Here is a 13,211-nt window from a genome sequence, read left to right as displayed (position 1 = left end):
CTCACAAATTTGTGATGCTTATCACCTTTTTCTCAGGGTACATTTGACTGTGTTCTTCCCATATTTAGGATTTCTTGTCTCAGCAGCACATAGATGTTAGAATTTGTGCTGAAGTTTTTGTGAAGGGAAATTTTTTTAAGGTTTACGTTCAGGCTCGGTACAGATGGAAGCATATCTGATCTGCTTGTCTGGCTGATTTGCTGAAACATATTCCACCACTAATCTGGAAAAGCCAAGGCTTTTCTTTTGAAAAATTGGCATGCAGAGGCAAATCTGGTCCCAGCACTGCAGATGCATAAAGCACTTTAGCAGAGGGATAAGTGTGGTTCTTCTGCACAGACTGTGCTGCTTCTCTCTGCAAAACACAATCCTTCTCTCAGAGGATCTCTGCAGGAAAGACAGAGTGGTGCTGATCCTGGGGGATAGTATGCAGCTTTTCACCATCACCTTTGCAACTGATTCAATGTGTGAACTCAAAGCCTGCAAGAAGGAGAACTCTGAAACCACTTTTGCATTTAATGAAGATGAAAGGCAATTGAGAGACTTCATAAAGACTAATACTATTATCAGTGAAGAATCAGAAGAAACATCTGCTACCAGTGCCTCTTTTTTTTTTTTTTGTACAAGATGGCATTTTGAGGTTGTTTTGTGCCTCTAAAAATGTCCGTGAAACATATATGGAGAGTGGAGAGGGAAATGTTGTCTGAATGCATGAAGGCGAGATGTAACTGTGCAGTGGCATTTTAGAGTCCCTCTAAACAAAGGGCTGAACACTAGAGGACAAGGCCTAGGACAGGAAGAGCATTCTTTCCACATGTCCTTCTCAAACTATTCAGGATAGAATTGGAACAAATACTTTTCTAATGGTGGACTGGGAATATATAATCATTATTTTGTCCTTATGACAGAAGCCTGATGAGTCTTCAAATGAACTCCTGCAGCTGAGAATGCATTAATAAAAATGTCCCACTTATCCTGCTTTACTAGACTTTTCTAGAGTAGAAAACTGGAAATAGCTTAGATTTTATATTTTTTCCCATAAAAATCCTGGGCTTAGAATGGGCATTGGAATCAAATCAATAAATAAAATATTGCTGCTCCTACATGGTAACTGAACAGAATTGTATTTTAATAGTCAACATATAAATATGAGAGCACTGAAAGAAAACTATATGCATAGGGGAAATTGAGGGAATTCTGTGGTGTTTTATGACAAGATATGCAAGAGCAAAAGTAAATATGTACAAACTATGACTGGATGTGAAAGCACTGCCTGTCACTTTGGTCTGAGTTTCATGAGCTGTCCTACCAGGGAGAAACCATCCAGTATGAAAATTATCTCACTTAGAGAGAAGGTCAATATTCCATATCAATGTGAATTGCCCAGCACACACTTTAGAAACAGTGGAAAGAAACAGGTGCCTCTGGTAAACAATTTCTCTGCCCTGTTTTTAGGATTGAACACAGTACCCTCTGAAGTGCTTATTTTTTTAAGAAAAGCACCTCAGCCTGAGGTGCCAATTTGAGCTGAAAATGATATATGTTTAGATCCCTAACTTAGGGCAGTTGAATCTCGCTACTAAACTAATGTGTGACTTCTGTGAAATTAAATTTTTAAGCTAAAGCATTTTGTGGAAAAAGCCAGCAAATCTTGTGTTAAAAATGATCAGTCATGAAGGATCTGCTGCATTTTATAGTAAATCTAGTAAATTTTCTAGTGTTTTAAAAGCTTTTGCTTTATTTATAGCTTGATTTAGTCCACCTTCAAGTTTTATCAGCTAGATCTCATTAAACCCTGGCCTGCCCCTGTAAGCTACTGCATAGCTTTGCTCCCATGAAGTGTATGTGAGGATTTATCTCTTTTTAATTCTCTTGTCTCAGTATCAGGTGTCTAGTCTGAATAAATCATTTACTTTGCCCTCACAGCCCATGGAGACAGATAATGATTTATCCAGGTTGTTTGGGACATTTGTTTTCTGCTGGAGGAAAAGCATCCTGGGGTGATGACACTTTCCTTCAGTTACACAGTAGGCCTGGAAGAGGTGACTTACACTAGGTGACACTAGATCAGCTATGATCAGGTGGAATAAATTCTTCTCTGAGGTGTGCTCATGACATTCCTAACCTTGGTTTCATTAAATTAAGCACATTAAGCCAATGGAAACCACCTTTAAAGGTTTTCTTAAATGAATTTTCCCCAAATTCCTCCCTCTTCTATAGTCTGTTATGGTATTCTCAATTGAATTATTCTGAATTTCTTAACACTCCTCTCAATGAGTGGACACCAGAAGTGGACACTCTTGGCTCAAAGAAACAAACTGTCCTGCTCCTACTTGGGATTCCCACTTGAAACTGTAAGGATTATGACAGCACAATGCTTTGGACAATGCCCAGTCACTCATGCCTCAGTATGATTGTTTTTCTCCCATGAACCTCAAATCCTTTCCAAATAACCACATACCAAAACATGGTTCTCCATCCTGTGCACATGGCCTACATTCTTTGAAAGGATAAATGTTTTGAGGGACTAAGATAAGCTGATTTATTTTTAAATTCCAGATCTCAAGACACATAAGGCAGACACTTTGTAGAAGGGTAATATTTAATCTGTAAAGTTTGACCTTAGCTTAAATCACAGGGATGTGGCTCAGAGGAGTCAGTATTTTGTAAACCATATGTTCTCTACTTATGGAATCACAGTGTAGAAGTCAAAAATTAACTGTTTGAATGCCTGACAATCTGTGATGCAGAGGAATCCTGCAGGAATTCTGCCTCATGCTCACACATCCCTCATATGTGCAGTGGCAGGTCTTTGGAAGGAGACCTACATTTTCTGTACACATAAATGTCAGTTTGGCTGGAATCTGATCTCAGCTGAACCAGCCTGAATCTAAAGGAACATTACTGAATGTGCAGCTGTCACTCTAGGTTTACACACTTGTAACTTAGCCCATTCTGAAATCCCAGTCAGTCTGCATCTTCATGGAATGAGTGTATAATTTACTGAAAGTTTATCTGGAAGAGAGAAAATAAGACAAAGGATACACAGAAAAATTGCTCCATTTCTCAGATGTCCTCAGAACCGTAGGAAAATGTCAGGTGCTTTTAAAGAGAGGATACAGAGATTGGTTTGGTGTACTTTATCCTGGGTTGTCATTGTAAGGATGCTTGGATGATGTTTGGGAACACCTATGTGCAGAAAGATGTAATCCTGTGGCTCTTCAGCTCCAGACCAGAAGTTATTTGCCAATTGCTGTTGCTTGTGCTCAAAATAGCAGGTCTTGCCTGGTATTTTTGTTTTCTGGAATAGAGTACAACATTAGCCCATGGTGAGAGGAAAAGATTGGAATATTTTAACCCAATATATTTTTTAGGAGGTCTGAAGTACTCCAGTGTCACAGATTAAAGCATTCCCATGGAAACATATAGCAAACATTAGTCATTAAAACTAAACTGTGTTACACTTGAAGTTGTGTATAAAAACTGCAGGCACCTGCTCCCATTTCTGTTCCATGCTATACAAGTACTCCTGGGAATTTTTTCTCTTTATGTCCTGTTTTTATTTTATTTACTAAAGTCTTCTGATTATAATAAAGAAAAATATTCACATAATTCAAAATGGTAATTAAAAGACTTGCTTTCTACAAAATAATTGCCCTATATTTTTTCTTCTGGTTTATTTATTCACCTTCCCTCCACTTCTTCCCAAAAGTGGGTCTTTTACTCAGATTTTTTTTCCCCTGAGGAGTTGGAGATGAAATCATCATCATTAAATATTTAATTTTATTCCATATCCCTCACAGCTTTGGATTTACTCCTCTGAGAATGTGTTTTATTTTAGCCATCGTGGTTTGATGGTGATTACAAGAGGCTAACTTTAATAAAGGTGACTGAAGGTTTTCCTAGTGAATAATTTTCTTTTGGAAATACTCCAAAGAACAGATCTTTACCAAGAATGTATCAAAGGGTAAATAAATTGCAAAAAGAAAAAATTGCAACAATAAAACTGCCATGATTGTACCAAAATGTTTTATGCTGGCTATGCAGAAATACAGATTTTTGGTTTTATTTATTTTCATTTCAATTTGCTGTATGCTTAAATGTAGCATGAAATATGTATTTCCTACTATGTAGTGTTATACATTTTCAAATTGTCACAGTAAAGTGATCTTAAATCAAAATAGATTATAACAACTATATAAATTCTTGCACAGTGTGTCCAAACAACACAAGACTGGATCATTTTGGAGCTGGTGCAGTGAAACAAGACCCAAGCTCCAGCAGGCTTTCAAGCACCTCAGCGAGCACCCCTGCAGTTTCCTGTGCCCTGGAGATGGCTTAGTTCACACCTGAGCAATGCCCTCTATAATTACCTTTTTTGTTTTCATTCCTTTTCACTTTCCTACCTCTTTCCCCCAGCCTATTTCTCTCTCCCTTCTCCAAGCCCCTGCTCTGTGTCTGTGTGATAGCTGGTGGGAGAGTGGTGTGCCCTGTCTCCTTCTGGGCATGGAAGAGCTGTGGGCTGCCCAGTTTCTTGCACAGGGAGCCAGCAATCACATCCTCCAGCTCACAGCAAAAGCTCTGTCAGCCTCTGCACAGAGCAGAAAGTTGGGACTGGCTCTGAAATACGTTTCTTATTATATAAGGATTTGGGCTTGAGGAAATATAATGATAGCAAGTGGCTATAATGGAAATTGTTTTGGCATGTTTTGGCACTCAAAAGCCCTAGCTCTAGCCACCATTCCCCCCCTAATATGCTAGTACACACACTAGGAAGATTTGAGTCAATTAGCAAGCCTCAGTCACTATTGACTTGGGGAGGAAGAGCCTATCCACTTGAGACTCTTCAGATGTGTAACTAATAACATGTTGTCAGCTCACATTAGTTTTTACACATCTTGGCTACATCAGAGATATACAGACAAAATCTAGTGTTCAGAGAAATGACATGGAGTTGAGGACTCCACAGGGAACTTAATCAGTGCAGACATTATATTGATCACAAGTAGTTTTTTTATTGTGATGAGATTTCTCTCCTTCTGTAAGTCTTTTACAATAATGTGTAGGAGGAAAGATAATAGAATGGAAATTGCATCTGTGAAATACAAGAGAGTGTTGGAATATTTTGTGAAATGCTGCTCAGTGATGCCAAACATCTCTCACAGTACCCGTTCTCTGTCAGAGAGATGCATCCAATATACATAAATGTAGGTGACTTTCAGCCTCAGGAATATGGATTGTCATATAATCATAAAATATTTGAATGGCCTGAGTTAGAAGGGGCCTTAAATTATTTAGTTCCAATCCCCCTGTCATAGGCAGTAACACCTTTTACTAGACCAGGTAGTTTAGAGCCCCATCCAGCCTGGCCTTGAACACTTCCAGGGATGGGGCACCCACAGCTTTTCTGGACAACCTGTTCAAGTGTCTAACCACCCTCAGAGTAAAGGATTTCTCCCTAATATCTAATCCAAACCTACTCTCAGTTTGAAGCTGTTCCCCCTTGTCCTGTCACTCCACACTCTTGTGAAAGGTCTCTCTCCATCCTTCTCACAGGCTCCCTTTGGGTACTGGAAGGCCACAATTAGGATTATTTATGAAGGGCTGAGTCTGATCTCAATTAAATCTGCATGATCTGAAATGAATTGATTTGATCTTACTGATGCAAACGTGATCCAAGACTGGCACTATGTTTAACCTGAGGAAACTGTTGCCCTTTTCTTCAATAGCATTATATTCTCAAAATAAATTGTTAAAACTGATGATTTAAAAAAAAAAACCAAAAAACTTTACAAAATGTACAGAAAATTGAAAGTTTATCTAGAGCCAAACCTCCCAGACATCTACTTGACACCAGGAAGCAGCAATTCCAGATCTCTTTTTTAACACTTGGGGTAAGAAGATATACATCAGGGGGCCACACACAGAAAACACTGAGGCAGAGTCCCATTTTATCTGTGAAATATCAAGGCATAGATTAACTCATTAACTTTGCCTGAAGACACACAGATAAGGTCAAGATATAGGATTCCTTCAGTATAAAGGTTCATTCCTTGCTTAAAATACAGAGTTAGTTCCAGTATGAGTCAAAAGAAAAGCCTAGACCAAAGTACTGTTCACTTGGCACCATTTTGTGCTCTCCAGAATTGACTTTATCATCTACAGTTATCCCACACTGCAAAGGTATCTGAGAGTCTCACAAGTACCAAGTGTCCATAACCTAAAGGACGGGAAACATCATGTTACATAAAAAGAAATTGTTCAGCTCAACGCTGTTAATGTTTATTTATTTATTTATTTATATTCCATAATGTACATCAATTAAATTATTTAGGAGTCCAGTCTCATGCATCTGATGGATGAATGTGTCCAGAATACTGCAGTTTAATGGAAAAAAAATGATGTGGGAAATCCAAAATTTCTCAATCAGATTTCATACTTGGGCTAAAAATTAAGAAGTGTGTTACTAGTTGTGCAAAGTTCCATCTTGCTGTTGCTTTGCTGTTAGTATCTAAAGAGGTTATTAACTATATTAAGGGCATTAATTCTGCTCTTAATCTAGTTCATTGTAATTTTATTAAGTTTAATAATTTATTCTGATGATCTGATGCAACCATCTGAATGAGCACAATGAAGCCTAAATCTGTATTAGGCTGACATACACCTTGTATTCTTCAAGAGTTCCCACTTTAAAAAGAAATGTGCCAATCAGTTTTTACTAAAATCTCATTGTTTTAATAAAACGTTTTTTTCAAGATACGTTTAACATCACAAGCTTGTTCAGACTCTGATTCTGGTTAAGCTATAATCAGAAAAATACACTTTCAATCAGTCTGAATACTTACACAAATGATATTTTTTCCTAAAGACGTATCATAAAAAAGACAGGCAGCAAAAGTAGTAAGGAGATGCTCTGGGGGAGTGACTCTGCCTTGCTCACTCGGCAGATTCATGTAACATTTGAGAAGATGTGCTACCAGAAATGTTGCCTACTCTTTGGGGATGAAGTATTCTACTACCTGAAATATTGCCTATCTGTTACACCATTAAATAATAGTCAAATCAGAAATATAATACACAGTGAAGGCAACCCTTCCTTTGAAAGGACAACATTGTCTTTCAAAACTTGTTACATTCTCACAAATTCAGGGGAGTGGGGAGTAGTTATTTATTTCTGTTCTGGGGCACCCTGCAGTGGCAGGCCCACAGCTGGAGTGGGGAAACCTCTCTCATTTTCCAACATCCAACCCACGCTGTACAGTTTCCTCTTCCAAAGTCCTAGAAAATCCTGCCTGCAATCCCACTGACCATGTCTCTCTTTCATGTTGGACTGTGTTTACTGCAAAACAAACCTTAGCCTACAAGCTCCCAAGAATGTATCTCTGTACTCCAAGGCTAAGTTAAACCTGCCTGCACTGATAGAAACTCTGAAACAGAGAGACTCATCTTGAATGATGAGTATTTACAGCTAAGCCAATACTGTGGTCCAGTGACCTGGAAATATTTGAGAAGTGTACACAAATGACACTGTGGAGCTGCTCTGAAAGCAGTAGCATGGCATAAGATTTTCCCAGCATGTTCATGTTTAGTGCAAGGCAGTTTCAGGAAAAAATTACACTTCTGCAAAGGAGTGGCCACAGTTTTCCCCCCAACAAATTAATCAGTCATCCTGTGTATGACATTTATTTCAGAGGTACTGTTGAGAAAGAGCAGATTTCAGAAGTACCATTTGTATAAACTTAAGGAGCAAAATCAAAATAAACTTCTGGGGAAAATTACTGCTTGCATTCCGCTAAAGTTTCCAAAGGATAGTGAAGCACACATGAATTTCAATTTCAGTTGAATTGAAGTTCAATTTCAGATCAACGTGAATAAAAGAGTTTATATGTAATTCCAGACAATCTTCAGCAGCCTGCATTCAGGGCAGAAAACATGTAATGCAAATCATGGGGCAAAGGGGACCTAAACAAACACTGCCTATGGAATACTACAGGCCTGGAAATGATCTTGCAGCTCTTCTAGTACGATACCCTACACTGAAGAAAGACCAAAGATGCCTATAACTTTCAAAGAAGTTGTGTGCCTTACTTGTTTTTAAAAATCCTCTAACAAAAGAAGAAAAGAAAAAGCTGCAGCAGCATCAGTCAATAGTCTCCCCCATTGTTTCACTGTCCTTTGGCCAAAACACTGTCCTTATTCTTCAGCCAAGGCCAGTTAACTTGTCAGCAGTGAGCAGGGTCAATACAATTTGTTCTTGTCAAATCTGTCAGCAGTTTTCACCATTTAAATATGCTCCAGGCACTTATACATAGGTTACCTAACCACCTATTCCAGAATTATTCCAGGAACTGGTGTTGCACTGAATAGTCTATAATTCCCTGCTTGTGGTTGGATTTTTTTTTCAAGGTAGGTATTGTATTTGCTTTTCTTGCATGGGATCTGCCCATCTTCTGTGTGTTTTCAAAGATAATAGCACATTTCAGAGATTTTTTAATATTTTTTTAAAGGAGGAAAGTTGAATATCATCAGGACTTGATGGGTTCAATTACACTTAACTTATCCAGACTTTTTAAACTTAATTTATCACTATACTGGTCATCTCCTACTTTCACATTAAATTTAATTTAGTTAAGTATCTGATCGGAAATTAATCTTTTTATGTGAAGACAGCGAACACTTCAGGACTCTGAGAATTGCCTGTTAGGTTATGAACCTTTTTTTGCCCCTCTTTTGCTTCTCATGTACTTCTTTTACCTTGCATAATTTTGCTATCTTTAAGTCCCAAAATAATGTTAACACCTTATCCTCTGAACTTTCTCCATTCCTATTCAACTCATATAATTATGTACCTTATTTCTACCTTTTGTGTGACTCCTTTTGATTTTAGGTCCTTAGGAAGATTTTGATGCAGTTGTAATGAACTTTGCTCCTAGTTTTTTAAGTTAACTCCTGTAAGTTTATCACTGTACATTTGATGTAGCTCCTTCCATTCCTGATGTGCTTTATTTCTCAGATTGTGTATTTCAGAAGCTCAAGTAGCACTTCTTTTTACTGATCTCTAGGCTTCTCTCATTGTGCTTTCTTCTAAAATTTAGCTCACTTCTATAGCTTTAACAACCTCACTGATGCAGTGATTGCTGGTTTGTGGGTGACTAAATTAGAGGGTTTTGTTACTGAGATTCTTAAATTGGAAACAATGATAGAAAACTGAAGTGCCATTGTGCTTCAGTTGCGAAACTTAAAATTGCTCACAGACACAGTATATTTATATATAATGTTCATGTAAAGATTACTGACAATCTCAGAGGATTTTTGAAACGTTTAAGAAACTCAGCTTTGAATATCAAAAGTCAGTCTTAAATTCTGTCATAAATTGAACAATGTGTCTTATGTTGTCAGATCATACCTGGATATTATACGCCTTGAGGGAGTCCTCAGGGATAAAAGGCCTCCTTGGACCTCTTGACATGTACACATCACATCCTCATCATGGTCATGAGCAAGGCCCATGAGGCAGGGATAGAGGGAAATAAAGGCAAAAGAGGTTGCATAGGGGCAGTGTAGTTTAGTCTGGCTTATATTCGTGAATTCATGTAGAAACTAAATAAAAGCAAAATTTAAAGAAACCTCAAAAAAACCTTCCAGATGTTGCTATTTTTCAAAGAAGGAAGTACAGCTGACAGAAGGCAAAGCCTAAACTCTAGTTGTGTCAGCAGATTAATGTCAGGAATATGCCAGTGTCACTCCATGGAGCGGTCAGTGGTGACAACTTTTTCTCAATAAGCAGCAATAAGAGGCTTCAAATCCGTACAGCCAAAATCATCATTTCTCTGTCAGCCTGGAAAGGTCAGCTGGCATCCAATCTTCACTGATCAGTAAGGCTCCTTTCTGGCTACTATAGCACACAGCTCAGCTTCAAGGACTGGCTTAGTATGTGAGTTTTTGGAAAGCCTTTCGGAGTGAATATCACAGAAAAGTACTAGTCACAACTACAAAAATGGCCCTTTGAAAGGATTCAGAGCTAGGCTCAAATGGTCCATTATGGCAAAATTCTTGCAGGCTAATGTATGCTAAAGGACATTAGTCTTCCATTTATTTTCCCGTGTGGTCAAGTGCAGAGAGAAAGGCTTTCTGAAGCTTTAAACTGTCTTCTGGAGGAAAAGATCTCTCCTCAAGCTAAGCAGATGGCAGGAGGCTACAGTATGGGAGTTCTTGTATTAAAATGCAATAGTCGTAGCAAGAATGTCATGATCTCTTTGAAAACACAGACACTGTATATTAATAAATACCTACCTGTAAACATATTTTCTCCTCAAAGTACAATGCATGCTTACTGTTCTTCATGAAAACATTCAAAAATAATCCAGGGTGTGGAAAGATCTTAATATGCTACACGCTACTATAACGCTTCCTGTCCCCAGAAATCAAAATGCTTTGCTACTACTAATGAACTACTCCACAAAGATGCTCAGAGTCAGATTTTAAAGTAGACATTACCAAAATATCATTAATACAGTATTCCACAGTGGTTATCAGTAGTCAGGAATAGTAGCTTGCAGCTTCCTGGACGTACATTAAGCTCCTTTTTTAAGTCCTATAAGCCTGGTCAAACTCCTTTCATGTGTTCTAGGAAAAAGAAGCACTCCTTATCAGAAAGATAAGGCTAATCCTATTTTGCTCTATATGAGTGTATTGGAATACCTGAAATGTGGTACCTGTACATTCTGCTGACAGCATGCAGTTGGTCTAGAAGAATGGTGTTTCTTCTGCCTTCCATGAGCAGAGAATCTCCCATACTGGCTGTTCAGAAAACCATACAGAGCAACCAACATCTTTTGTATTTAGTTTCCAGAGATACACATGCATTTTCCCCTCTTACTGTGTCAGTTCTTCTCCTCCCACTAAAAGGGTGAAATATTAATTGGCACAGCTGACAGCAATAAACATACCCTGTTGCAAATACATCTCTAAAGAAGAAAATGTTACATTTTCTCTATAAAGCAAATTAAGTTAGTAACTTCATTTTCTTCAGGGGAAAAAACCAAAAACCCTGAACACTTCTACTTCAATGACAGTATTTCAGTATATTACAAATGATGGCTTGGAGAGTGAGGCAGGCTCCATGCAGAAAAGTGTGGAGGGAGCAAAGTTATGGTAGTCCTGTGCTCTAGTTGGAATCCCTTTTGCAGATGTAGTGTGCCTGGATATCTGGGCTTACTAGTTTTCTGAACCCCAACCCTAGGTGTAACCCCAACCCCAGGCTGAGCACTCTAAAACTGCATGGGTGTGACACTGCTACCAAGTAGAAGGTGCAGGGATCCATGTTGTGGCAGTCCTGTGTTCCCCTTGGCATGCCTTTCACAGCTGCACTGTGCCTGGAGCTCTGGGCTTCATGGCTTTCTGAACCCTAATTGTTGGCGTAACCCTAGACCTAGACAGAGAACTACTCAAAACCATAAAAACTTAACAGAAGTTTCCAGGTCACTAGTCCTCTGTGACTTTTAGAAATCAGTCCAGTTATCCACTGTCTCTTGGGGAAATTATGGATTAATATTAACATAGTCCACCTACTGGGAGCAATGTGGCCTGAACTTGTGATGAAAATTAAAGATAACCAGAAAGTACTTCTCTGTCCATGTGTAAGGCCTTGTTATTTCTGGGATGAATGATCTGCACCTGCGTTATTGAGACAACAGTTCTCCATGTGGGAGGAAATTAGTAAGGCAGTATGGAAATTTAATATATATTCAAAAGCCTGAGCCCCTATGAAGGTTCAGGTGCTGCTTTTGTTTTTCACTTTTGACTTCTGCACATTATTTTCCCACTTTTACTCAGAGGGTAGTATTCTTCTTCTGGCAAAATTTTCCCACTGTAACATTTCTATTTTTAACAAATTACAGCCTGTGCTCTCCACAAAAGAAGCTCATTGCTGCTGGACAGCAAGAAAACAGTACCTGAGGCCTAGTCTTCACTCTTGTCTTTGAACAGTTCTGATAAGGAAAAGGGGTCCTCTCACACATCACCACTGTGAAATGCACCCTGCACAATAGAGCAAGTGACATATCCACACAGATAATGAAAGCTAGTGTAGTTCTCAACTCCCTTTAGTAGATGAGCATAAATTTTGCAAGTTATGCCTTACTGAGCAGAATCTGTAGGACAGCTTCAGGAAATGTCCCCAAAACTCCTGAGTTATTACCAGTGCCCATGGTATCTTGTACAGGCCTAACTGGATACTATTGTATATTCTGGATAGGGAGAGATTTACAGGTATTTTCAAAGAGTGTGAAAATGACAAAATAGCTTTATAACATTTTTATGCACAATAATGATAAGAATTAAAAAACTTCCTTCTATCACTTTTATTATGAAGCAATTATAAATCACCATGAATGTGCCAAGTACACAGCACATTGATTCTTCTGGCATGCTTTCCAACAATTTCTCCCTGATGAATATAAAAGGAGCAGGGTCTGGCCGTGCTGGAGAGCTGGCCATGTGAATTCTTATCACTCCCAGGCACTTAGATGAGGTGACAGGCACATGACTGAGTTAGGAATTCATCACAAGCAGTCCAGCAAACAGCACTTTGCAACAGCAATTTTCCACATGAAGCACCAATGAGAATTAGTTTTCTTTAATACGAAATTATAACACCAACAGCCACGCTGACAACCCTACAATAAAATTCTTGGTGAATAAGTGATGAGAATGTATCTTCTACACTCTTACAATATAAATGTTTTCCTTGCTATGTGAAGGGAAGAAACCTGTTTTCACAACTGATATGAAGCAGGTGCTGTTGAAAGCCTTCTGACTCTGCATTCGGTGTGAATTACTAGGTGGGACTGCTAAAAGACAAAACGTTACAGCGTTAAAGGACAAAAATTACTGTTTTCAGTAAATGCAGTGATTTCTGACATTCTACTGTATTTTTTTTTAAATCTGTAATGGGAAGGAAATTTTTTAAAAAAATTATATGCCACAAATGTAGCAACAATAATAACAGCATGTCTAAATACATTTTTAAAATGTGAAATGACATACATGACAGCATAATCAACAAATCAGCTTATCTCTACAGAAAATATGGATCAGAGAGACCATCCACTGCAACATGATAATTTTGTTTAATTATATGGGCTGATTATCCATGCTTGAAAATAAAAAGGGGAGGGGATACACATACATTGAAAAATAGTTGCATTATC

This window comes from Pseudopodoces humilis, chromosome 5 (genome assembly GCF_049639895.1).
Source record: "Pseudopodoces humilis isolate 2021_Gansu_Grassland_sample_001 chromosome 5, ASM4963989v1, whole genome shotgun sequence".
NCBI classification, from domain to species: domain Eukaryota; kingdom Metazoa; phylum Chordata; class Aves; order Passeriformes; family Paridae; genus Pseudopodoces; species Pseudopodoces humilis.
This window is presented reverse-complemented; position numbering follows the sequence as displayed.